Source organism: Balaenoptera musculus, chromosome 13 (genome assembly GCF_009873245.2).
Source record: "Balaenoptera musculus isolate JJ_BM4_2016_0621 chromosome 13, mBalMus1.pri.v3, whole genome shotgun sequence".
NCBI classification, from domain to species: Eukaryota; Metazoa; Chordata; class Mammalia; order Artiodactyla; family Balaenopteridae; genus Balaenoptera; species Balaenoptera musculus.
In genome coordinates this window covers 25,176,168-25,199,946 of record NC_045797.1, presented here as the reverse complement: position 1 = coordinate 25,199,946, position 23,779 = coordinate 25,176,168, and the positions used below count along the sequence as shown (strand labels likewise).

The 23,779-nt window shown below is 40.4% G+C and overlaps 1 protein-coding gene across 8 annotated transcripts in view; it reads right to left on the bottom strand.

Annotated features, from left to right (window-relative positions):
* EVA1A (eva-1 homolog A, regulator of programmed cell death) overlaps positions 1-23,779 on the bottom strand; it is an 83,110-nt gene that overhangs the window by 50,215 nt on the left and 9,116 nt on the right. For 2 of the 8 annotated variants that reach the window (XM_036873007.1, XM_036873016.1), the window contains exons 2-3: positions 21,233-21,289; positions 17,986-18,140 (exon numbers count right to left, since the gene is read on the bottom strand). The exons of 5 other annotated variants lie outside the window; for them this stretch is intronic. The gene's annotated coding sequence lies outside the window, so the exon portion shown is untranslated. Of the gene's footprint in view, positions 1-17,985; positions 18,141-21,232; positions 21,290-23,779 lie in introns of those variants that run through there. One more of the 8 variants, XM_036873011.1, reaches the window with a different exon arrangement.

The following is a 23,779-nucleotide window of genomic DNA, read 5'->3' as shown; positions in this document are numbered from 1 at the left end:
ATTCTTATTGAAATCCCAGCCAAAACAAAACCAAAACCAACAAAACAAAATGAAAAAACCGGCAAGATTTCTTGTAGATATAAATAAGATTATGCTAAAATTGATATAAAAATGCAATGGAACTAGAATGGATAAAATAAGTTTAAAAAGAATAAAGTGGGAGGGACTAACCAAGATGGCGGAGCAGAAGGACTTGCTCTCACTCCCTCTTGCGAGAGCACCAGAATCACAACTGGCTGCTAGACAATCATCGAGAGGAAGACACTGGACTTCACCAAGGAGGATACCCCACGTCCAAGGACAGAGGAGAAGCCACAGTGAGACGGTAGGAGGGGCGCAATCAGAGTAAAATCAAATCCCATAACTGCTGGGTGGGTGACTCACAGACTGGCGAACACTTATACCACAGAAGTCCACCCACTGGAGTGAAGGTTCTGAGCCCCATGTCAGGCTTCCCAACCTGGGGGTCCAGCAACAGGAGGAGGAATTCATAGAGAATCAGACTTTGAAGCCTAGTGGGAACTGATTGCAGGACTTCGACAGGACTGGGGGAAACAGAGGCCCCACTCTTGGAGGGCACACGTGGAATAGTGTGTGCATCGGGACCCGGGGGAAGGAGCAGTGACCCTGGGGGAGACTGAACCAGACCTACCTGCTAGTGTTGGAGGGTCTCCTGCAGAGGTGGGGGCTGGCTCTGTTTCACTGTGGGGGCAAGGACACTGGCAGCAGAGGTTCTGGGAAGTACTCCTTGGCCTGAGCCCTCCCAGAGTCTGCCATTAGCCCCACCAAAGAGCCCAGGTAGGCTCCAGTGTTGGGTTGCCTCAGGCAAAACAACCAACAGGGAGGGAACCCAGCCCCACCCATCAACAGTCAAGTGGATTAAAGTTTTACAGAGCTCTGACCACCACAGCAACAGTCAGCTCTACCCACCACCAGAGCCTCCCATCAAGCCTCTTAGATAGCCTCAACCACCAGAGGGCAGAGAGCAGAAGCAAGAAAAACTACAATCCTGCAGCCTCTGGAACAAAAACCACATTTACAGAAAGATAGACAAGATGAAAAGGCAGAGGGCTATATACCAGATGAAGGAACAAGAAAAAACCCCAGAAAAACAACTAAATGAAGTGGAGATAGGCAACCTTCCAGAAAAAGAATTCAGAATAATGATAGCGAAGATGATCCAGGACCTCGGAATAAGAATGGAGGCAAAGATCCAGAAGATGCAAGAAATGATTAACAAAGACCTAGAAGAATTAAAGAACAAACAAACAGAGATGATCAATACAATAACTGAAATGAAAACTACACTAGAAGGAATCAATAGCAGAATAACTGAGGGAGAAGAATGGATAAGTGACCTGGAAGACAGAATGGTGGAATTCACTGCTGTGGAACAGACTAAAGAAAAAAGAATGAAAAGAAATGAAGACAGCCTAAGAGACCTCTGGGACAACATTAAATGCAACAACATTCGCATTATAGGGGTCCCAGAAGGAGAAGAGAGAGAGAAAGGACCCAAGAAAATATTTGAAGAGATTATAGTCAAAAACTTCCCTAACATGGGAAAGGAAATAGCCACCCAAGTCCAGGAAGTGCAGAGAGTCCCATACAGGATAAACCCAAGGAGAAACACGCCGAGACACATAGTAATCAAAGTGGCAAAAATTAAAGACAAAGAAAAATTATTGAAATCAGCAAGGGAAAAATGACAAATAACATACAAGGGAACTCCCATAAAGTTAACAGCTGATTTCTCAGCAGAAACTCTACAAGCCAGAAGGGAGTGGCATGAGATACTTAAAGTGATGAAAGGGAAGAACCTACAACTAAGATTACTCCACCCGGCAAGGATCTCATTTAGATTTGATGGAGAAATCAAAAGCTTTACAGACAAGCAAAAGCTAAGAGAATTCAGCACCACCAAACCAGCTCTACAACAAATGCTAAAGGAACTTCCCTAAGTGGGAAACACAAGAGAAGAAAAGGACCCACAAAAGCAAACCCAAAACAATTAAGAAAATGGTCATAGGAACATACATTTTGATAATTACCTTAAACGTGAATGGATTAAATGCTCCAACCAAAAGACACAGGCTTGCTGAATGGATACAAAAACAAGACCCATATATATGCTGTCTACAAGAGACCCACTTCAGACCTAGGGACACATTCAGACTGAAAGTGAGGGGATGGAAAAAGATATTCCATGCAAATGGAAATCAAAATAAAGCTGGAGTAGCTATACTCATATCAGATAAAATAGACTTTAAAATAAAGAATGTTACAAGAGACAAGGAAGGACACTACATAATGATCAAGGGATCAATCCAAGAAGAAGATATAACAATTATAAATATATATGCACCCAATATAGGAGCACCTCAATACATAAGGCAACTGCTAACAGCTATAAAAGAGGAAATTGACAGTAACACAATAATAGTGGGGGCCTTTAACACCTCACTTACACCAATGGACAGATCATCCAAAATGAAAATAAATAAGAAAACAGAAGCTTTAAATGACACAATAGACCAGATAGATTTAATTGATATTTATAGGACATTCCATCCAAAAACAGCAGATTACACTTTCTTCTCAAGTGCACATGGAACATTCTCCAGGATAGATCACATCTTGGGTCACAAATCAAGCCTCAGTAAATTTAAGAAAAGTGAAATCATATCAAGCATCTTTTCTGACCACAACACTATGAGATTAGAAATGAATTACAGGGATAAAAACGTAAAAAGCACAAACATATGGAGACTAAACAATACGTTACTAAATAACCAAGAGATCACTAAAGAAATCAAAGAGGAAATCAAAAAATACCTAGAGCCAAATGATAATGAACACACGATGACCCAAAACCTATGGGATGCAGCAAAAGCAGTTCTAAGAGGGAAGTTTATAGCTATACAAGCCTACCTCAAGAAACAAGAAAAATCTCAAGTAAACAATCTAACCTTACACCTAAAGGAACTAGAGAAAGAAGAACAAACAAAACCCAAAGTTAGCAGAAGGAAAGAAATCATAAAGATCAGAACGGAAATAAATGAAATAGAAACAAAGAAAACAATAGCAAAGATCAATAAAACTGAAAGCTGGTTCTTTGAGAAGATAAACAAAATTGATAAGCCATTAGCCAGACTCATCAAAAAAAGAGGGAGAGGACTCAAATCAATAAAATCAGAAATGAAAAAGGAGAAGTTACAACAGACACCACAGAAATACAAAGCATCCTAAGAGACTACTACAAGCAACTCTATGCCAATAAAATGGACAACACGGAAGAAATGGACACATTCTTAGAAAGGTATAACCTTCCAAGACTGAACCAGGAAGAAACAGAAAATATCAACAGACCAATCACAAGTAATGAAATTGAAACTGTGATTAAAAATCTTCCAACAAACAAAAGTCCAGGACCAGATGGCTTCACAGGTGAATTCTATCAAACATTTAGAGAAGAGCTAACACCTATCATTCTCAAAGTCTTCCAAAAAATTGCAGAGGAAGGAACACTCCCAAACTCATTCTATGAGGCCACCATCACCCTAATACCAAAACCAGACAAAGATACTACAAAAAAAGAAAATTACAGACCAATATCACTGATGAATATAGATGCAAAAATCCTCAACAAAATACTAGCAAACAGAATCCAACAACACATTAAAAGGATCATACACCACGATCAAGTGGGATTTATCCCAGGGATGCAAGGATTCTTCAATATATGCAAATCAATCAATGTGATACACTATATTAACAAATTGAAGAATGAAAACCATATGATCATCTCAATAGATGCAGAAAAAGCTTTTGACAAAATTCAACACCAATTTATGATAAAAGCTCTTCAGAGAGTGGGCATAGAGGGAACCTACCTCAACATAATAAAGGCCATATATGACAAACCCACAGCAAACATCATTCTCAATGGTGAAAAACTGAAAGCATTTCCTCTAAGATCAGGAACAAGACAAGGATGTCCACTCTCACCACTATTATTCAACATAGTTCTGGAAGTCCTAGCCACGGCAATCAGAGAAGAAAAAGCAATAAAAGGAATACAAATTGGAAAAGAAGAAGTAAAACTGTCACTGTTTGCAGATGACATGATACTATACATAGAGAATCCTAAAACTGCCACCAGAAAACTGCTAGAGCTAATTAATGAATATGGTAAAGTTGCAGGATACAAAATTAATGCACAGAAATCTCTTGCATTCCTATACACTAATGATGAAAAATCTGAAAGAGAAATTATGGAAACACTCCCATTTACCATTGCAACAAAAAGAATAAAATACCTAGGAATAAACCTACCTGGGGAGACAAAAGACCTGTATGCAGAAAACTATAAGACACTGATGAAAGAAATTAAAGACGATACCAATAGATGGAGAGATATACCATGTTCTTGGATTGGAAGAATCAGCATTGTGAAAATGACTCTACTACCCAAAGCAATCTACAGATTCAATGCAATCCCTATCAAATTACCAATGGCATTTTTTATGGAGCTAGAACAAATCATCTTAAAATTTGTATGGAGACACAAAAGACCCCGAATAGCCAAAGCAGCCTTGAGGGGAAAAAAAGGAGCTGGAGGAATCAGACTCCCTGACTTCAGACTATACCACAAAGCTACAGTCATCAAAACTGTATGGTCTGGCACAAAACAGAAATACAGATCAACGGAACAGGATAGAAAGTCCAGAGATAAACCCACGCACCTATGGTCAACTAATCTATGACAAAGGAGGCAAAGATATACAATGGAGAAAAGACAGTCTCTTCAATAAGTGGTGCTGGGAAAACTGGACAGCTACATGTAAAAGAATGAAATTAGAATACTCCCTAACACCATACACAAAAATAAACTCAAAATGGATTAGAGACCTAAATATAAGACTGGACACTATAAAACTCTTAGAGGAAAACATAGGAAGAACACTCTTTGACATAAATCACAGCAAGATCTTTTTTGATCCACCTCCTAGAGTAATGGAAATAAAAACAAAAATAAACCAATGGGACCTAATGAAACTTCAAAGCTTTTGCACAGCAAAGGAAACCATAAGCAAGACGAAAAGACAACCCTCAGAATGGGAGAAAATATTTGCAAACGAATCAACGGACAAAGGATTAATCTCCAAAATATATAAACAGCTCATTCAGCTCAATATTAAGGAAACAAACACCCCAATCCAAAAATGGGCAGAAGACCTAAATAGACATTTCTCCAAAGAAGACATACAGACGGCCACGAAGCACATGAAAAGATGCTCAACATCACTAATTATTAGAGAAATGCAAATCAAAACTACAATGAGGTATCACCTCACACCAGTTAGAATGGGCATCATCAGAAAATCTACAAACAACAAATGCTGAAGAGGGTGTGGAGAAAAGGGAACCCTCTTGCACTGTTGGTGGAAATGTAAATTGATACAGCCACTATGGAGAACAATATGGAGGTTCCTTAAAAAACTAAAAATAGAATTACCATATGACCCAGCAATCCCACTTCTGGACATATACCCAGAGAAAACCATAATTCAAAAAGACACATGCAGGGCTTCCCTGGTGCGCAGTGGTTGAGAATCTGCCTGCCAATGCAGGGGACATGGGTTCGAGCCCTGGTCTGGGAAGATCCCACATGCCGCGGAGCAACTAGGCCCATGAGCCACAATTACTGAGCCTGTGCATCTTGAGCCTGTGCTCCGCAACAGAAGAATCCGCGATAATGAGAGGCCCGTGCACCGCGATGAAGAGTGGCCCCCACTTGCCGCAAATAGAGAAAGCACTCACACAGAAAGAAACGAAGACCCAACACAGCCATAAATAAATAAATAAACCCAACGTTTAAAAAGAAAAAAAAAAAAAAAAAAGACACATGCACCCGAATGTTCATTGCAGCACTATTCACAATAGCCAGGTCATGGAAGCAACCTAAATGCCCATCAACAGACGAATGGATAAAGAAGTTGTGGTACATATATACAATGGAATATTACTCAGCCATAAAAAGGAAAGAAATTGAGTCATTTGTTGAGATGTGGATGGATCTAGAGACTGTCATACAGAGTGAAGTAAGTCAGAAAGAGAAAAACAAATATCATATATTGACGCATATATGTGGAACCTAGAAAAATGGTACAGATGAGCCAGTTTGCAGGGCAGAAGTTGAGACACAGATGTAGAGAATGGACATATGGACACCAAGGGGGGAAAACTGCGGTGGGGTGGGGATGGTGGTGTGCTGAATTGGGCGATTGGGATTGACATGTATACACTGATGTGTATAAAATTGATGCCTAATAAGAACCTGCAGTATAAAAACACAAACAAACAAAACAACTAATACTAAACTTTCATTGGGTTATTTGTATGGAAATATGTTAATATAAATGTTTCAGACATTACATGAAATTTCTAAAAATCTTATATGTTCTGGTATAATGTTATAAGTCATAATCCTAGTTATTACTTTAAAATGTATATCTCAGAAATAACTAATTTTCTTGTCAACTGTATTATTATGAACTTTCATCAAATCTTTAACCGTGGTCATTTTTAAGTCTTTTGTCATTTACAGACAGTTCTGGGTGTACTCTGATGCTTTTGCAAATATGTTCCTATAAAAGGGTTTCATCTTCAAGAAATTAATGGAAAAGACTCTGACAAGTACAGGTTTCTGGTAACTGACTGTACTGCTGAAATGAATGAATAAGCATTTTCAGAACTCTAATGAAAAACTGATGAACTCATAAAAGTGCTAACAAAAGATCAAGATAAAAAAAAATTAATTACATGGGACTGAGTGAACTGATGAGGATGAGTATAATTTTTGTGACTTTCTGTTTGAATTAAAAAAAAATCCCACAAGGACTCAGAGGCAAAGAATATACAAATCAATTTTCACTGCAAAGTAAAGGAGCTGTTACAGTGGAGGATTACTGGACTGAATGTCAATATTATGATATAGTATGAGTGTGTTTCATGTTAGGTAATTGCAATCATTGTTGCTTTTGTTGTGGTCATCCATGTACAATGCTTGGTGTCAGTCTATTTATCTCTTGTAAAAATAAAATACAGTGTGTGTGTGTGAAAAGAAAAAAAAAGAATAAAGTGGGAGGAATAAGTCCTCCCAATTTCAAAACTTACTAGTGTACAGCTACATCAGTCAAGACTGTATGTTACTTCTGAAAGATAGAAACATAGATCTATGGAGCAGAATAGATAACCCAGAAATAGACCCATGCAAATATGCCCAACTGATTTTTGACAAAGGTGCTTTGCAATTCATTGGAGGAAAATGCCTTTTCAACAAATGGTGCTGGAGAAACTGGACAGCCATAGGAAAGAAAGTGAACTTTGACCTAAGCCTTACATCTTACATAAAAATTTACTCAGAGTAGATCAGAGACCACATGTAAAACATAAAACTACAAAACTTTTAGAAAAAAAATAGGAGAAAATCTTTGGGATCTAGCACTAGGCAAAGAATTCTTAGACTTGACACCAAAATCACAATGCATAACAAGGAAAATTGATAACCTGGACTTCATCAAAATTAAAAACATTTTTTCTGGGTTAAGAGGATGAAAAGACAAGCTAGAGAGTGGGGAAAAAATGTGCAAATCATATATCTGCCAAAGGGACTAGTATCTAGAATATATAAAGAATCCTCAAAACTCAACAGTAAAAAAAAGCAAAGAATCCATTTAGAACAGGGATAAAGTCATGAAGAGACATTTCACCAAAGAAGATACTGAAGTAGCAAATAAGCACATGAAAAGATATTCAACATCATTAGTCACTAGGAAAATGCAAATTTAAAACAATGAGATACCACTACTCATCTACCAGAATGGGTAAACTGAAAAATAGAGACAACACCAATTGTTGACAAAGATATGGAGAAACTGGATCACTCATACACTGCTAATGGGAATGTAAAATGAAGCAGCTACTCTGGAAAACAGTTTGGTAGTTTCTCAAAAAAACTGGATGTTGCAACTATCACAAAACCCAGCAACTGCACTAATCCTGGGCACTTATTTCCAAATAAGTGAAGACTTATATTCACACAAAAACTCACACAAATATTTAAAGCAGTTTTATTTGTAATATCTAAAAACTGTTAACAACCCAAATTTCCTTCAAGGGGTGAAGGTTCAAACAACTGTGGTATTTTCATGCCATAGAACACTACTCAGAAAGGAAAAAAGAACAGACTTTTAATGTACACAACAACCGGTATAAATCTCCAGAAAATTATACTGAGTGAAAAACTCAATCCAAAAATGTTGCATATTTTATGACTTTATTTATATAACATTCTTAAAATGCCAAAATTATAGAAATGGTGAATAAATTAAATAAATGGTTTCAGGGATTAAGGAGGGATTAGAGTCAGAAAGGAAGTGAGTATAGCAATAACAGGGCAACAGTGGCATTCTTCTGATGATGGAAATGTTCTGTATTTTGAGTGTATCATGTCAACATCCTGGTGGTGATATTGTACTATAGTTTTGCAAGAATTTATCATTGGAGAAACTGGGTAAATGGAACATGCGATTGCTGCATTATTTCTTGCAAATGCATCTAAATATAAAATTATATCCAAAAAAAGTCTAATTTAAAAAAATTTTAATGCATGATCTCCAGAGTTGTCCTGAATAATAATCTTCACATTAAAGTTTAAAAAGCACTAATCCAGAGGACTCAACCAAAATGTTAGGGAAATTCAAAATTCTTTTTCATGAGGAACAGTTGAAGAAACATAGAACATTTCATCTGGGAAAATCTTGGAGAAGGTGGTTATGAGAGTTTTCTTTTTCCAGAATATGAAGGGATTATACAGGAGAAATTAGACTCCATTCATGTGGCAGCAGGAAACAGAACACAGGAGTATGTAGGGGGAAGGACACAAGCTTCAGGACTGATCAGGCCTGAGTTTAAACCAAAGCTCTACTATTTCCTGTCTTTAAGACTGAGCAAGTTAGTTTACCTCTCTGATCCTCTGTTTCCTCATCCTTAAAATGAGGCTAATGATTCCAGCCTCAATCCATCAACCAGCTTCTAACCAGAGAAATAGAAACTGCTTCAAGTATTTACAACTAAAGAAATTTAATGCAGGGAACTGGTTGCATGTGATAAAGATAGAAATACAGGTTGAAAGTGATAGAGAAGCTGAGATTTGAAGACTGCTACAATAGATGACAAAGTCAAGAATTTAAAGATCTTTTCAAATTGGTATGAACTTTAAAAAGAGGAAATTAGTTGGAGTAAGATTGTATGAGATGGGACCATGAGGTAAACCAGAGATTAGCAACAACAAGCAGAAGGCAACTGAAGGGGCAAAGGGAGGAGCCAGGGTCACCAGAAAGAATCTGGAACCATGGAGGACTCAAATAGTGGAATCTGGAACCATGGAGATGCAGCCACTACTGGAGGAGATGCTTGAGGATAAGAGAGAGGAAGGAAATAATCCACCTTCCTCCTTTCCTCACCCTCCAACCTCTCACTGGTGACTCTATTTGGCCAAATCTAGCAGGAAGCCAGAGCACCCTTAAGCCTGAGAAAGGCAGCCTCCAGTTTAGTCCCTCCTACCCAGGGCAGAGTATGGATCAGAAGACCAACAGGCCCGGGTTTGGCACACTCACTGGGTGTTTTTGAGGATGCAGAGCATAGTAAGATGTCTGGCACATAGTAGGTACTCAGTAAATGGTAATCCTAACTTTTATATGCCAATGCTATACAATGGGCATTTAGAACTGCATTTTCTCATCGCTTTATATCTGAGTATACAGAAACACAAGCTGGGATATTTGGCTCATGCCACATGGATTCTGCCAAGAATGCTTATTTTTTTCCAAATGAGCTACATATCTGAGAAATGTGAAAAAAAAATCCTGTCCTAAAGTTTCACTGTACAAAGCAAATGTTGAATTTCCACAGCTGCTGGTGTCAGCCTATCCAGAGGAATAGTTTCAGTGAAATATTAATTTGTGAGAAAGTCACACTGGGGTAAATACATAGTAATTCAAGCAGCATGTGCAAAATTTATTTGGTGTTAGCCGGGAATGGTTTTACTTATGTGAAGTCTTCAGAATAAGAAGAAAGTAACTGAAGATGTTTGACTAAGTCAGTCACAGAGGCTCTGGATACTCCCATATCCCTCCCCAGTTTCAGTTCATTTCTGAAGTCCCCAAACCATAAACACGAAGGAAGTGCTCATGGAATTGGATGATGACACTGTCAGAACCAAGGGGCAACCAGTAGCAAAAACAATCAATATAGGAAATATCAGCACCAGCAATCCAAAGACCCAGTGTACCATGAAGGTCAGGTGTCCAGTTGTGTGGGAGGACAACCAGGGTAGAAGAGAGAGAGGAGTGATAATCTAAAGGAATGTTCAAAACTTGGGAGGCAGGATGCAAGATGCTTGCATAAAATGTCCCAGATAGGTACAAGATTCAGACTGTGCCATGCACATGTTGGACACCTCACATTTCCTAGAAGTCACTGGTGAGATGTGGTGCTGGATTCGAAGTAGCACCTGAGAGTGGGGAGAGAACCAGGGCCCATCCCTAAGGATGATACAGGCACTGAAGATTTGACCTTGCCGACAGAAGAATTGAGTCAACCCTATGGGCCTTAAAAATGGTCAAAATCCAGGAAGTTACCTTTAAAAACTAGCTTTCAGCCTCTGGGTTCTGTCCCTGGATATCAGAACTCTGGCAATAGCCTGGGAGCAGGAGTTTCTGTCCCAGGAGGGCCTGCATGAATGAGAACATAAGAAAGGGGACAAGAATTTGAAAAGGAGACAAACAAAAACTGGTCCTGTGAAGCAGAGCACATGGGTTGAAGATGGGCTGCAAAGTTCTCATGATCAGCCCTAGGTTGGCCTATTAGGATTGATGCCCCAATATATATGCCCAGGGGGTCAGAGGACCCTCTTAAGTATTTACTGCCTCAAGTCAGATAGGTCTGGGCATACCAAGGCGGGGCTGATCCTAGCTGGGAGGAGTGGGGCAGGAAGCCAAACCATTTTAACCTGAAAAGGAGTCTAGAGTACTGAGGATGGATGAGGTGGGATGGGAGTCTCCACTTGGTTTTCCCAGAGATCTCTCCAGCCCAATGTGTCCTAAGTTCATTACCCCACCTAACTACTTCTAATTTTCTCTACAGTGTTCACAATATCCTAAGCCTCCCAATCACTCACAGTTAAACTTGGGAGTCATCTTAGGCCCTTCCTCTCCCTTGCCCTGAAGATTCTACCTCATATCCCTTCTAACTATTTTGTCCCCATTGTCACTCACCTAACTTAAGAGTTCTTCCCTTTTCTTCTTCCCCTACCCCAAGATCATATATTGGTGCCAGACTGAGCATTCAGAAACAATGTTCTAATAATGCCACTCCTCTGTTCTAAAATCATCACCTACAGACTAAAATTCAAGTGTGAGCCTGTAAATAAAGGCCCTTCATATGTTCTTCCCAACCTACCTTTCCAACACAGCCAAAGTCCAAGCAAATAGAATCATGTTCTTCTTCATATACTTCCCACCCAGTTCTACCTCTGTGTTTTGCTCTGCTGAATGCACTTCTCTATATTAATGCATTTCTGAGTCTTACCCACCCTTCAAGATCCATGTCACATCACCTCCTGTAAGAACGTTCTATGATTCTCCCCTCCATATATAATTGCTCCCTCTTTTGCAGCCCTGTAACCCTGTGTGCCAATCTTTTGCATATGGTAAAAGTATGTGTTTTCTATATTTTTGCATTACACTATGATTTCTTCAAAATTAGGGGCTTTACATCAGATTCTCCTTCATGAAGGAAGTATAGGGAGACCCAAGAACATTGAATTTGGCCAGCTTGTAAGAAATGTAAAGAGGTTTGGGGGAATAACATCCTAAAGGAAGTCTGGAGTCATATTGTGATCCTGGAGTGATAATTAGAGGCATTTGAGAGTCATCAGCTGAAGTATGAAAATAGATGAGGTAACCCTGACAAAGAATACCGAAGGTAGAGGAAAAAGCTCATGGCTGAACCCTAGCCTGCCAGTGTCAGATGGAGAAAGAAGAAACTGTCATGGAGACTGGCAGGAAGTAGTCAAACAGAATCACAGCATTCATACCACACTGGGCATGAAAAGAATTTCAGCCCTAATGGTCAACAACCAACATGTGCTTGAATAATTCTGAACAAATCCTGTGTGATTTTCTCTCTAGAATTGCAAGTAGGGCAGGACATGATGGCAAATTTGTGGAGCCTTAATCCAAGACATTAAAAAAGGTGACCCACTTGCCATTTTATTCTTAACCAGTATTCCTCAAGCAAATGCTTCAGTCTGCCACTAATGGGGCCTCCCATGACCAGTATATCTGAGGCATCTGCAAATGTGGAGAACTCACAAAAATAATGCCCTACCGAGGAACACGCAAATGGGAACAAGAAGCATTCCTGGTCATCTGATTCTTTCCCATTTTGGCCTCCCAGTCCCAAGCTGAATTCTAAGTCCATTATAATTATTAAAACCAGAGCATAAGCACAGGGACACTGAGGAAATCAGAAGAGTAGATCAAAAACAAGGCAGTCTGGAAACCCAGGGATGTCCCTCAGGGAGCCAGAGAAAATGGAAATTCTAGGTAGGGGTGTGCCAGCCTTCCTTGGCAGGAGCTGTGTAGATTCTTAAGAAGGTGGATAGCTTCCACCTGAGACCTTCCTGATGGTTCCTCACCAGGGGGAGCTAGTCCATAGCCACACAGGACCTGCTTTGTGCCAATTCAATTCAATGCAAAGCAGATAAACTGCTGAGCACCTGGGAGATGAAAAGCCATGAGCTGGGCAGACATTTATCTGATGCTAACAGGGAGGCCCTCTCAAGTCAGTTCTGTAGCTTCCTTGAAACCACCATTGTCTTACACCATACTCCAATACACTGGAGTTAAATCTATTTGTTTCAAGGGTTCTACAAATGTTTGATTCAAATTACGTTTTTTAAAATATTTTTTTAAACCATAAACAGATATATTCAGTGTGTGATATGCCAAACATGAACAATCATAGAATAAAGGTTCTCTTGCCAAAACCATGAATATGTTTGAACACATTAGATATGTCATTAATTAGGAAAGCTGTAGTTCTGAAGATGTCATTAAATGATTCAGATCCATGCAAGTCTTATGCTATAAAACTCTGGCTCAAGCGTGCTGTGTTCAATTAAATGTCAGGCAAGACTCAGGGATATCCATTGAGTGCATGCTCACATAAAGATATAATAGTAAACTGTACCATAATAAGTGACCACATTACCTGTTGCTCTGTGGTATTATTGGTATTATTACTGTTTGTTTTATTCTTAGAGTGCTTGGAAGGTTTTTATAAATCCAAATAAGGCCAACTCAGCAATGCAGGACCAGAGTGTCAGTGATGAAAATGACAATTGAAGTTTGGACTCAACATGCCAAATTAAATATTTTTTGCTGTGTTAAAGGCTTTAAGTGATTACTAAAGAGAAACAGGCACTGGAGTTTCTCACAATAGTTTTAATAACATAATTAACATCTCATAATGACACTATATGTTTCACGGAAGAATTTTCTATCAAAGGAAGACAAAAATTCGTTGAAGAACTTATTCATCTATTCCTTTCAATTAGATTCCTTATAATTAAAGAATGCCAACAGCTGTTACATAGTATTAATGAGTCAACATTAAAACCAAATTTTCCTATATTCTTCTTTCCAGTTTCTGGATCATTTTAATCAGAATAATCCGAATCTGCAAGGTATCCTGTTTAAAAGTGCTATCACTTTGAATGTCTGGCTGCCATAATTTTCTCAAGGCTGTACAGCCAATACAAAATATGTATAACTATATGTTATAAACTAGAATTATCAAATAAAATAATTACATATATACAATAAAATTTTAGCTTCTTCTTTTACTCACTGATATTCCATATAAGATTTCATTTGAAGAGTATTAATGCTAAAAACAAAATTGAAAATCACTGTGTTATTCAATACATAGGAGAAACCCAATATACTAAGCAGGAAGGAGTAAAAGAAGCAGGTCTTTTTTATCAGAAAGGCAGAAACTAGATAAGAGTTAATGTGCTTCAAGCATAACTCAGGTATAAACTTGGGGCTCAAAAAAATACTTGTTGAAATAATCATTGTAGCAGAAATGCTATGTCCCTTGCTTCTAGAATTGAGAGAGGGGGAAACTTTGGAAATGAAGAAACAGAGAAGACCATGGAAGAAGTTTTGCTTTTCCTATGAGAACCATCTTCCTGCAGGAAAGTAAGTAGGACTTTCTTTGTGTGAAGCAGGACAGACCAAAGAGATTGTGGTCAGTGGGTAGCCAAATGTATCCACTGACCATAAAGGCCAGCATAGCTGAGGTGTCAGCATATTGGAAAGAATGCCATGAGCTACTGCTCTGGACATGTGGTAGAAAAAAAGTGGTGACTAGACATGATTTTGAGGGAAGGCTGCCAAAGGAAAAGTACAGCCTAGAAAGCAGAAGCAAAGTCCAGTCTAGGAATCATTCATTCATTCACTTGTTTATCAGTAAAGCACCTATTAACAGAGGCATGATACTAGTACTGGGGGATATGAAGACAAACAAACTTTGGTCAGTGTCTCTTTGGGGGAAAGGAGTACTGTTTCCGAAGGTAAGCACAGGGAGTGAAGAGAGGATGGTAGGGGGGCATAGTCGGCTCCCTGGAAGAGGAAGCCCCAGAGATGAGTCTCAAAGAAGAAACATGAGTTAATCAACTGGATAATGGCTGAGGATGGGACAGGGGAACACATTAAACAGAGACAGCATTCACGTAGAAAGACAAGATTTGAGATGGAAAACTATATAGTTGGAGAAAAGCATGTGGATCAAAATGGGTGAAGGACAAAGTGAAAGGAAAGGAACGGCAAGCAGATGAAGCTGTTGAAGTGACCTGGGGTGCTCTTGTCAGCACTAACGAGACAAGGCAGACGCTATGCTGGGGATAGCACAGTATTCAGAATCTGCACACACACTTCCCTCTTCAACTGTTTCACACTATTTGCTTGTGTAGCTTCCCATGAGAACTCCGAGAGCAGAAACTGTCTTTTTCATCCTTACATCCTTGGAGCTTAGCATAGTACCTGGAATGCAACAGGAACTTGACACTTACTGTTATATGAACACTTACTGCTAAATGAACAAAGTTCAAAGTAAGGAAAGGAGAGGCTGGAAGGACAAATGCAGTGAGTGTGGCCTAAAGAACACTGACAAGTGCAAAGGCTGAGAAACCATCTGAAATATAATAAACTAGGAATAAACAGAAACAGAATCCTTATGTCCTAAGCAGCATATAGAGGAAGTGAACAGCAAAATGACCACAGATGAAGATAACTTAGAGTAGATGCACTCAATCACCTTGGTAAGAGGAAGGAGTCCTGAACTCTCCCTGAGAAAGGGCTGTGTTAAAGGTTGAATTGTGTCCCTCAAAAAAGATATGGTGAAGTCTCAGAATGTGACCTTATTTGGAAGTAGGATCTTTACATATGTAACCAAGTTAAAATGAGGTCATTATGGTGGGCCCTTCCAGATGACTAGTGTCCTTATAAAAAGGGGAAATTTAAATGCAGACATACACAGAGGGAGGACAATGTGAAGAGACACAGGGAGAAAACAAAAATGCCTAAGGCTACCAGATGCCAGGGGAGAAACCTGGCACAGACACTTCCCTAGTACCTTCAGAGGGAGCATGACCCTGCTGATATCTTTTCTAGCCACCCCAACTGTGAGACAATAAATTTCTGTTGTTATAAGACAGCCAGTTTGTAATACTTTGTTATGGCAGCCCTATGAAACTAATACAGGCTGGTGGTCAAAACAGATCAACTACTGTGGCAGGCACTGGTGTTTAACTCCAACATGCATTCCTCCTTACCCCTTGCTGAAAGAGCCCCACCATGTTTGTGTGTCCGTCCTCCCTGGCCCAAGGTATGGGTCATGAAATTGATTCACTTCAATCACAGAGGTCTCTTTGCCATTCCGTGTACCACGTGACCCAATGCTGTCCAATAGGTATCACTAAAAGGACTGCTGTATCCATGATATAATTCAGTTGTTCTAGGGTATTTCTCTGTCCTGTTTGAAATATTCGATGCAGAGACTGTCTCTTACTGAACCTGGACAAGGCACTAAAGTAATGATCAGTGGTGTTACTAGACAACCTGAGGGAGAATGGTAACTGAATTGATTTCCTTGACCATAATTGTCAAGTTTGCCCTTTCAGAAGCTAATCTTGACCTCCAGGGTTTAAATCAACAAGTTTTCCCTTATCAGATATTATTACCTGAATTTGACAGTTATCTCCTGGGTGATTAGGCAGGGAATAGGACAATGTTCTAATCTAGACACTTAAATTCAGGGATTCCCTAATCCACAACCTAATACCACACTGTCTTCTCCAAATTGTAACATGCAAAAATCATCAGGTTAGAACCCCAAGATGGGATCTGAGTTTTGCTGCATGCCCTTGGTCAAACACAGAATAATAATCTCATACCTAACAGTTTTTTTCCGCTAAAACACAGCTCTAGTCCTTGCTATGCCAGAAGCTGATTGAGAAACTTAAAGGGCTGGGTGGGTCTTAGCAGGGGCTGAGAGAAGAGAGAGGAGGGAGTTGCATAGGCTTATGGAGTGGGGCTTCATGACATACCCTGAGAGGTGGGGAGAAGACTCTATATTTTAGGAATGGCACAGGCTTTGATGCCAGATCCAGGTTCAATCTCAGCTCCACCATTTACCAGCTACATGACTTTGGACAAACAACTTAGCATTTCCAAACCTTAGTTTGAAAAATAGGAAATGAAATTTAATATTCTTAAGAATTCATAAGAATTATGCTTAATAATCTATATAATGCACCCAGCATAGTGTCTTGTGACAAACAGGTGACCTCCCAGGATGTGCACATGATTCTGAGTCCCAAATACAGAATGTCTACAATTTTTTTCTTCGCTGGAAGAATCACTCCACTGAGCAATAAAGAAACAACTAGACATGTTCCCATCAAATTGGTTATGTAGTCCTGTCATTTTTACCTTGGAGCATGTCACAAGTCATTTCTCTCATGATCCCTCCTTCTTAGTTCCCCTGAATTAAAGCAATGGCTCCTAAGTGGCCTCCCTGCCTCCATTCTCTCCCCATGCTCCAGTCCAATCTCCAGTGAGCCCCTAGAATTATCATTCTAGAACAGGGATTGGTAAGCTCACAGGTAAATCAAGCCCACTACCTGTTTGTGTCAATAAAAGTTTATTGGAACAGAGCCATGCTCATTTGTTTATGTATCATCTATAACTGCTTTCACACTATAGTGGCAGAGGTGAGTAGTTGCAACAGAAACTGTATGGCCTGCAAAGCTTAAAATATTTACTATCTGATCCTTCACCGAAAAAGTTTGCTGCGCCCTTGGTAACTTGTTCTAGAACACTCCCCTTGGTAACTCATCGCTCCCTCCATTGACTTGCCTCCAAGATAAAGTCGAATCTGTGTTAGTTGGCCCTTACCAATCTTTCCTGATGCATCTCTCACTATTCCCCTACTTGAAGCCCAAACTCCTTGCTGAATGAGGGTCCTATAAACACACCAGATTTTCTTCACGTAGAACAACACTACTCCCTTTCCACATTAAAAAAAACAAAAAACAAAAAACTTCCACCTATTCTTCAAGATTCTTCTTAAATATCCCTTCCTTTATGAAGCTTCCTAGAACTGCTCCCTCAGACCTATACAAGGGTCAGGCACTCCTTCCTTGGAAACAGTATCCCACCAATAAATGGCATGTCATATACAGTAGATATGGGTCTACATATCTGTCTTCCTCACTAGACACCCCCAAGCTAGACTGTCTCCTCTCTTTCCCTCCTGGAGCACCCTGCTCTTTTCCAACATAGCACTTACCATAGTTTGTAATCATGTATTTCTTTGTGTAATTATTTCTTTAATGTCTGTCCCCTAATAAAGTGAGCTCCAAGAAGACAGGAACTAAGACTGTTGGATTCACCACCACATTACCATCACATATCCTGGAGCCAGCCACATAGTAGTTGTTCAGTCTGTTGAATGAACGAATGATTGGATGAATGAAAAGAAAAAGACAGAGAGAGAGATTTTACTAATGAATCAAATATCAATGAAATAACCTAAGGAATCAAAGCTGTTACTTTCTGAGCACACCAGATACTGCCCCTCAGACGCTTTTGGTACTCCCATGGTCCAGAAGGTTGGGCATAAGCACCATTAATAGCTTTGATATGGATGTTTGGAGCATGTATACAACCCTATTCACTCATTCTTGGAATATATGTGGAATATTTACATAGCCCTTTCCATGAGATCAAATTCAGACCCCATGAAACTAGAATAAAGCCACATGTACATTTATATCATTGAGTCCAAGTCCACATTTTCACAGAAGCATACAGTATCCTGACCATGCCCTCCTGGAGAAGGACATCCTCTACTCCTTGTCTACTATGAAAAGGTGGGCAAGACTACTACAATTTCTTCCCTCTGGCCCTAAGGAGAGTGTCCTGTCTGTGCATCACACCCATACCCAGCCAAAGGCACTCCACACCATGCCTACATCCAGATGAAAGACCTGCATGGGAAAGTTTGAGGAGGGAGTTAGGCTGGAATGATTCTTCCTTGACTCATACAGAGGGAATCTTCAAGCTCAAAATGTGACTCTTGAAAGTGGTACTGTTCATTTTTCCTAATACCTGAAGCTCAAGATCAAGCAAATAATTCAGCTGAGTTGCTGCTTCATGTGGAAAAAAATATCCCAAGGCCATTTCCTGTGTGGTCTTTCTGATTTTGGACAGTGTCTCTTTGAGAGAGAGCCCCATCCATAAAGGCCTTCTGTGGAGGTGTGTGTGCATTTCACTGAGATGTTTCCAAGAAGATTCCAACCATTCCAACCAAGGCAAATTTATGAAGTTGGCAGCCAAACCCTATTTCCAGCCTGCAGCCTCAGGGATGTCAGTTCCATGAACGAAGACAAAGCTGAATTTCATGTTTAAGTCAAACTTTTAACCCACTGTGGCATCTACCTCTGGTCTGAACGACAAAAGAATCTTATGTATTAAAACACAAAAATTGTCTTTGGATCTAGATAAACACTTCTCAGAGCTTGTTGGACTTGTCCTTTAAGCCTGGTAACAAACCATTCATAAGGAAATGTCAGTCTTTCCCATTATTAAGAACTTAAATTGCAGCAGCCAAATTATCTAGATTCATTTTAAGCATAGGGTTGTCGCCCTAGCACACCTCCTTACAAAATATGCTGTTCCCTATAAAATCCAAGCAAATCTCTGTTTCCTTCTATAGATTTCTCTTAATCTCCAATCACCTTTCCCTCTGCTCACAGGATCATATGTCTCATGTCCAGTTCAAAATCAGTGTCCCCCTCTCCCGGGCTGCAGTCCTCATTTTGCCCCAAATAAAACTTAACTCACACACACACACACAAATCAGTGTCCCCTCCCTTCCACCCACTGTGCTCTGAGTCACTTTCCTTCCTCTCAAGTCTTTCTGCCACCCATCATTCTTACTACTCTTGTATCTATAGAGCAGACACCCCAATTCCACATGCATGACAGGGAGCTCCAGCACATTGTACTCTCTTGGAATATTTCAAAGATAAATTCAGTAGATGATGTACTGTACATAAATTTGATATGGTCTGGATTTAACAACATGCGATAATGATTCACCATTGGGTACTATGAAAGAAATTTTCTCTACTCCACCTAATAAAAGCTGAAGATCTGAAACACATTTCAAGGGCTTATTTAGTGAGTCCTAACCATCTACATGGAAGCTGTCCAGAACATGGGGAGAGATATTAAAAATCTGTATGAAAAAGAAAAGTGAACATAGAGATACTTTGCCCAGTGTGCATAGTGCATTTGTGGCCACTCTGTGAGGCCTCCTCTGGTTCTGTCCCTCCCCATAGATATTGACAGGTCTTTTCCATCTCTAAAATGTTCCCTCTACCTAATACCTTTAGTTATCATCTTCCCTCTCTTGTTGCTTCCACAGCCAAGCATCTGGAAAGAATTGCCTATGTTTGGTATCTCTATGTACTCACCTCACATTTGTTCCTCAACCCACCTCATCTTTCAAACTCCCCTCACCAAGTCATCAATAACTTCCTTATTCCCAAATCCATGGATATTTCATTTCTTTTCTTAATGGATTTCCAGATAATTTGATGCTACTGATCCCTCCTTCCTGGAAACTCTCCTGTATTCCAGTCTCCCATTTCCTCCTACTTTTCTGCCCAGCTCCTACTCCTGTTGCCTTCACTAGAGCCTCTCCTTCCCCTTCCTCAGAGGTCACTGTTGCGCCCTAGTCCCGCCACTCTCAGAGGCAGTCTGGCAAAGACATTAATAGCACAGGCTCCGAATCCTGACTGCCTTGCCTAAAATCCTAGGTCCATTACTATAGTTGTATGACCTTGGGCAAGTTACTTACTACCCCTGTGCCTCGGTTTATTCATTTGTAAAGTAAGTATAATAGTCTTCTCTGGCAATGGTTATTCAGAGCATTAATACACATAAAATATTTAGAACAAACACATAGTACACACTCAATAAGCACTGGCCATTATAATTCCTCTTCCCACGCTCTATACTCTCCTTGAACACCATGAATTCATTACCTCTTGTTAAAAGTTTGCCCTTGAATCTTCTTTAAGACTTCTCTCCTGGATGCCAAATCTGCTAAACCATTTACCCACTAGACATGTCTCTCTGGCTGCCCCTAAAATTCTTCAAATGCAGTTTGTCTGAAACTGAGCTCATCATCTTTTCCTGCAAATGCTTCTCATCCTCCATAACCTCTCCTAATGAATAGCTCCACTATCCTTACTCTTGGTTGCCCAGGCCAAAATCCCAGTCAGTCCTAGACTCCTGCCCCTGCCCCCAAACTCCACTGAACAATCAGTCACCAAATTGTGTCAACTTTATTGCCAAAATATTTCTTGAGTCTGTGCCCAATTCTCCACTCCTATTACCAGTGTCTTAGATAGAGCCTCATTTTTTTTTCACCTAAATGATAAGTAACAATAATATTAAAAATAATATTCACCACTATTTTCACATGCCAATTATAGATCAATTACTGCAGTAGACACTTCACATACTTCATCATCCATAGTCTCGACAGTCATCTCTCCATGAGGGAGGGGGATCATCCATCCCTGTTTTCAGATTGAGAAAGACAGAAGCTCAGAGGCACTTAATAAATAGCCTAAGTTACACAAAGATGTTATGGGACTGCTATGTAGACTGAGGTCGGTCTGACTCCAAACCCCAGGTCTTTTCTACTCTCTAAACTGCAGTGGTGTCCTGACATGGTCTTCCTGGCACCTGTCTTATTCCTCTCCAACATCTACTGCCAGAGGGGTTTATTTTTACAATGAAACTCTGACTTAGTCTCTCCTCTGTGTAAAATCCTGTAGTAGCTTCCCTGTGCCTTCAGAGTAAAATTTAAACCCTTTAGCAAGGCTTTTCCTGGTGTGCCACTTTGCCCATTTAGAGATCCGCTTCCCTCCTCTCCAACCATACCTACGTCTCTTCCCTTCCTGGAGCACACCATGCCTGCTCACCTGGCCATGCTGTATTTCTCTCCAGTCCCTCTGCCTGTGAGTCTCTTCTCATCAGCCTACATGCCTCCATCTCAGCCTCCTAGATGCTCTTGGACCCACCTTCTGTCCAAGCTGAGTTTAGCTGTGCCTCCTCTGGACAGCCAAGGTACTCTGTCTTGCCTCTAGTGCTGAATTTTAGAGTGATGCAACAGTCATTGATTGAACATCTACAATATGCAAGAATTCATGGTGGATTCTAGTGATTTAGGAATCAATAAGACATGTCTTGCTTTCAGAGAACTTACTTTAATGAGAGAGATGGATAGTAAAATGCTTCATTACTATCTTTGATTCCCCTGTCTGCACACTGGATTTCAGAGATTCTTGGGCAGGAAGAGTACTTGTTCATCTCTGTGTCCCCAGGGCCTAGAACTATGCCTGGCACACAAGGGAGTCGGTAAACACTAACAGCTTGAGCTAAAGAGACAAACCAAGGCCACCAAGCTATCTCTGTGAGCATACAATGCCATCTACAAGCACCATCTTCACTTTCATGTGTATCTTTTCCAGACTCTAATATGTCCAAGTCATTGTTTTCTGATTTTCATGAGGTCCTCAAAGTTCAATCCAGCAAGGAAGGAAACTAATGTCAGAGATTGTTCAGCCAAGTGGAACACAGGATAGGCACTTCAGTAAAGTATTGTATGTGTCTTCCAATAAGGAGGCCCTTCCAGCTCCTTCTCCTGGGCTGCTGTGGCCTGTCTTGCCAAGATAAGTGAGTAAAAGGACAAGTCAGCCATATTTGTGTAGGTCCTTAGGGTAAGACAGGTTTGGGCAGCCCTTCTGAAGGGGGTCCCTGTGTAGAAACAAGACCCCCTGAAGTCAGTTCCTTCCCGCTACTGACCATCTGAGTGACACAGGCAGGAGGGCACAGGGCAAAGAGAAAAGGCTTAAATTACAGCAGGTTTTTTGTAAAAAAGACTTCTTTCCTTCAAAAGCTTATGGTTACTTCTCTGCTGAGCAGCATTTCTGCCTCCTTTCACCTTGGAGGACAAAGTACAAGCTGCCTAGGAGATCAAAGAGGGAGCAAGAGGAGGAAGAGAGAGTTGTTGACCCTCAGAGCAGACAGCTTTTAACTGCTTCTAAGTTCTAACAAGGCAAGACCTCAGACATCAGGCAGAGGAGAGGGAAAGGAGGAAAAACATGGAGGAAAAGGCCACTCCCACCTGAACCACAGCAACCCACACACCTGTACTTTCCTTTTTGAAAACTAGATTCTCTAAAAGTGTCTCTGATGATAATATGACCATCCCGACACTGTCTGAAGCAATGGCGAAGGGCTTAGAGTCCGGTGGCCTGGATCTGATCCCAGTTCTGTCTTTTAGCTGAGGGTGGGATCCTGATTCCTCCTCTGATACTGACCTCAGAGGATGGTTGTGAGGATCAATGCAATAAAGGCATACAAAACCCTTACCATGGGTTCTGGCACCCACCCCAGGTGCTCCTATTGTAACTGACCACTGGGAACCACCTATGGGACCACTTTCTGTGGAGGAAGGATGTTCCTCAAAAGAGACTTCCCTTCTCACTGCCTCTATTCCCTGACCCCTGACTGGACTGAGTCTTCCTCTGCATCTGTATCTTCTCTGTCACAGAACTACTCCTCTGTGTTGTGCTGGTTTTCTTGTCTATCTCCCCATTCAGGCCATGAGCATCTTGAGGGTCAAGATGTGACTTTCATGCTAGGGCATTCATTCACTCATTTATCACTTACTAAGTGTTTCCTATATGCCAGGAGGGGTCACTAAGTGGTAAATAAATTACTGAAGTCTGGGAATGACCTATAGAAGCACCTATATAAACTGTCCAATCAACAAGCATATGTACCTGTCACCTGTGGTGAGCTTTGGCAAAAGGCTTTGGGATCAAAGAAAATGACTGCAACTGTGAACATGATTCCCAGGAAATGTATCAGTCATGACAGTTGATCTGCTAGGTCACATGCTGGATTTTATGTAAAACAGACCCAGTTGATCAAGTACACTCTCACTGTCTCTGTCTCTGTCTCTGTCTGTCTCTCTGCCCCTGCTTTCTTCCTCCCTC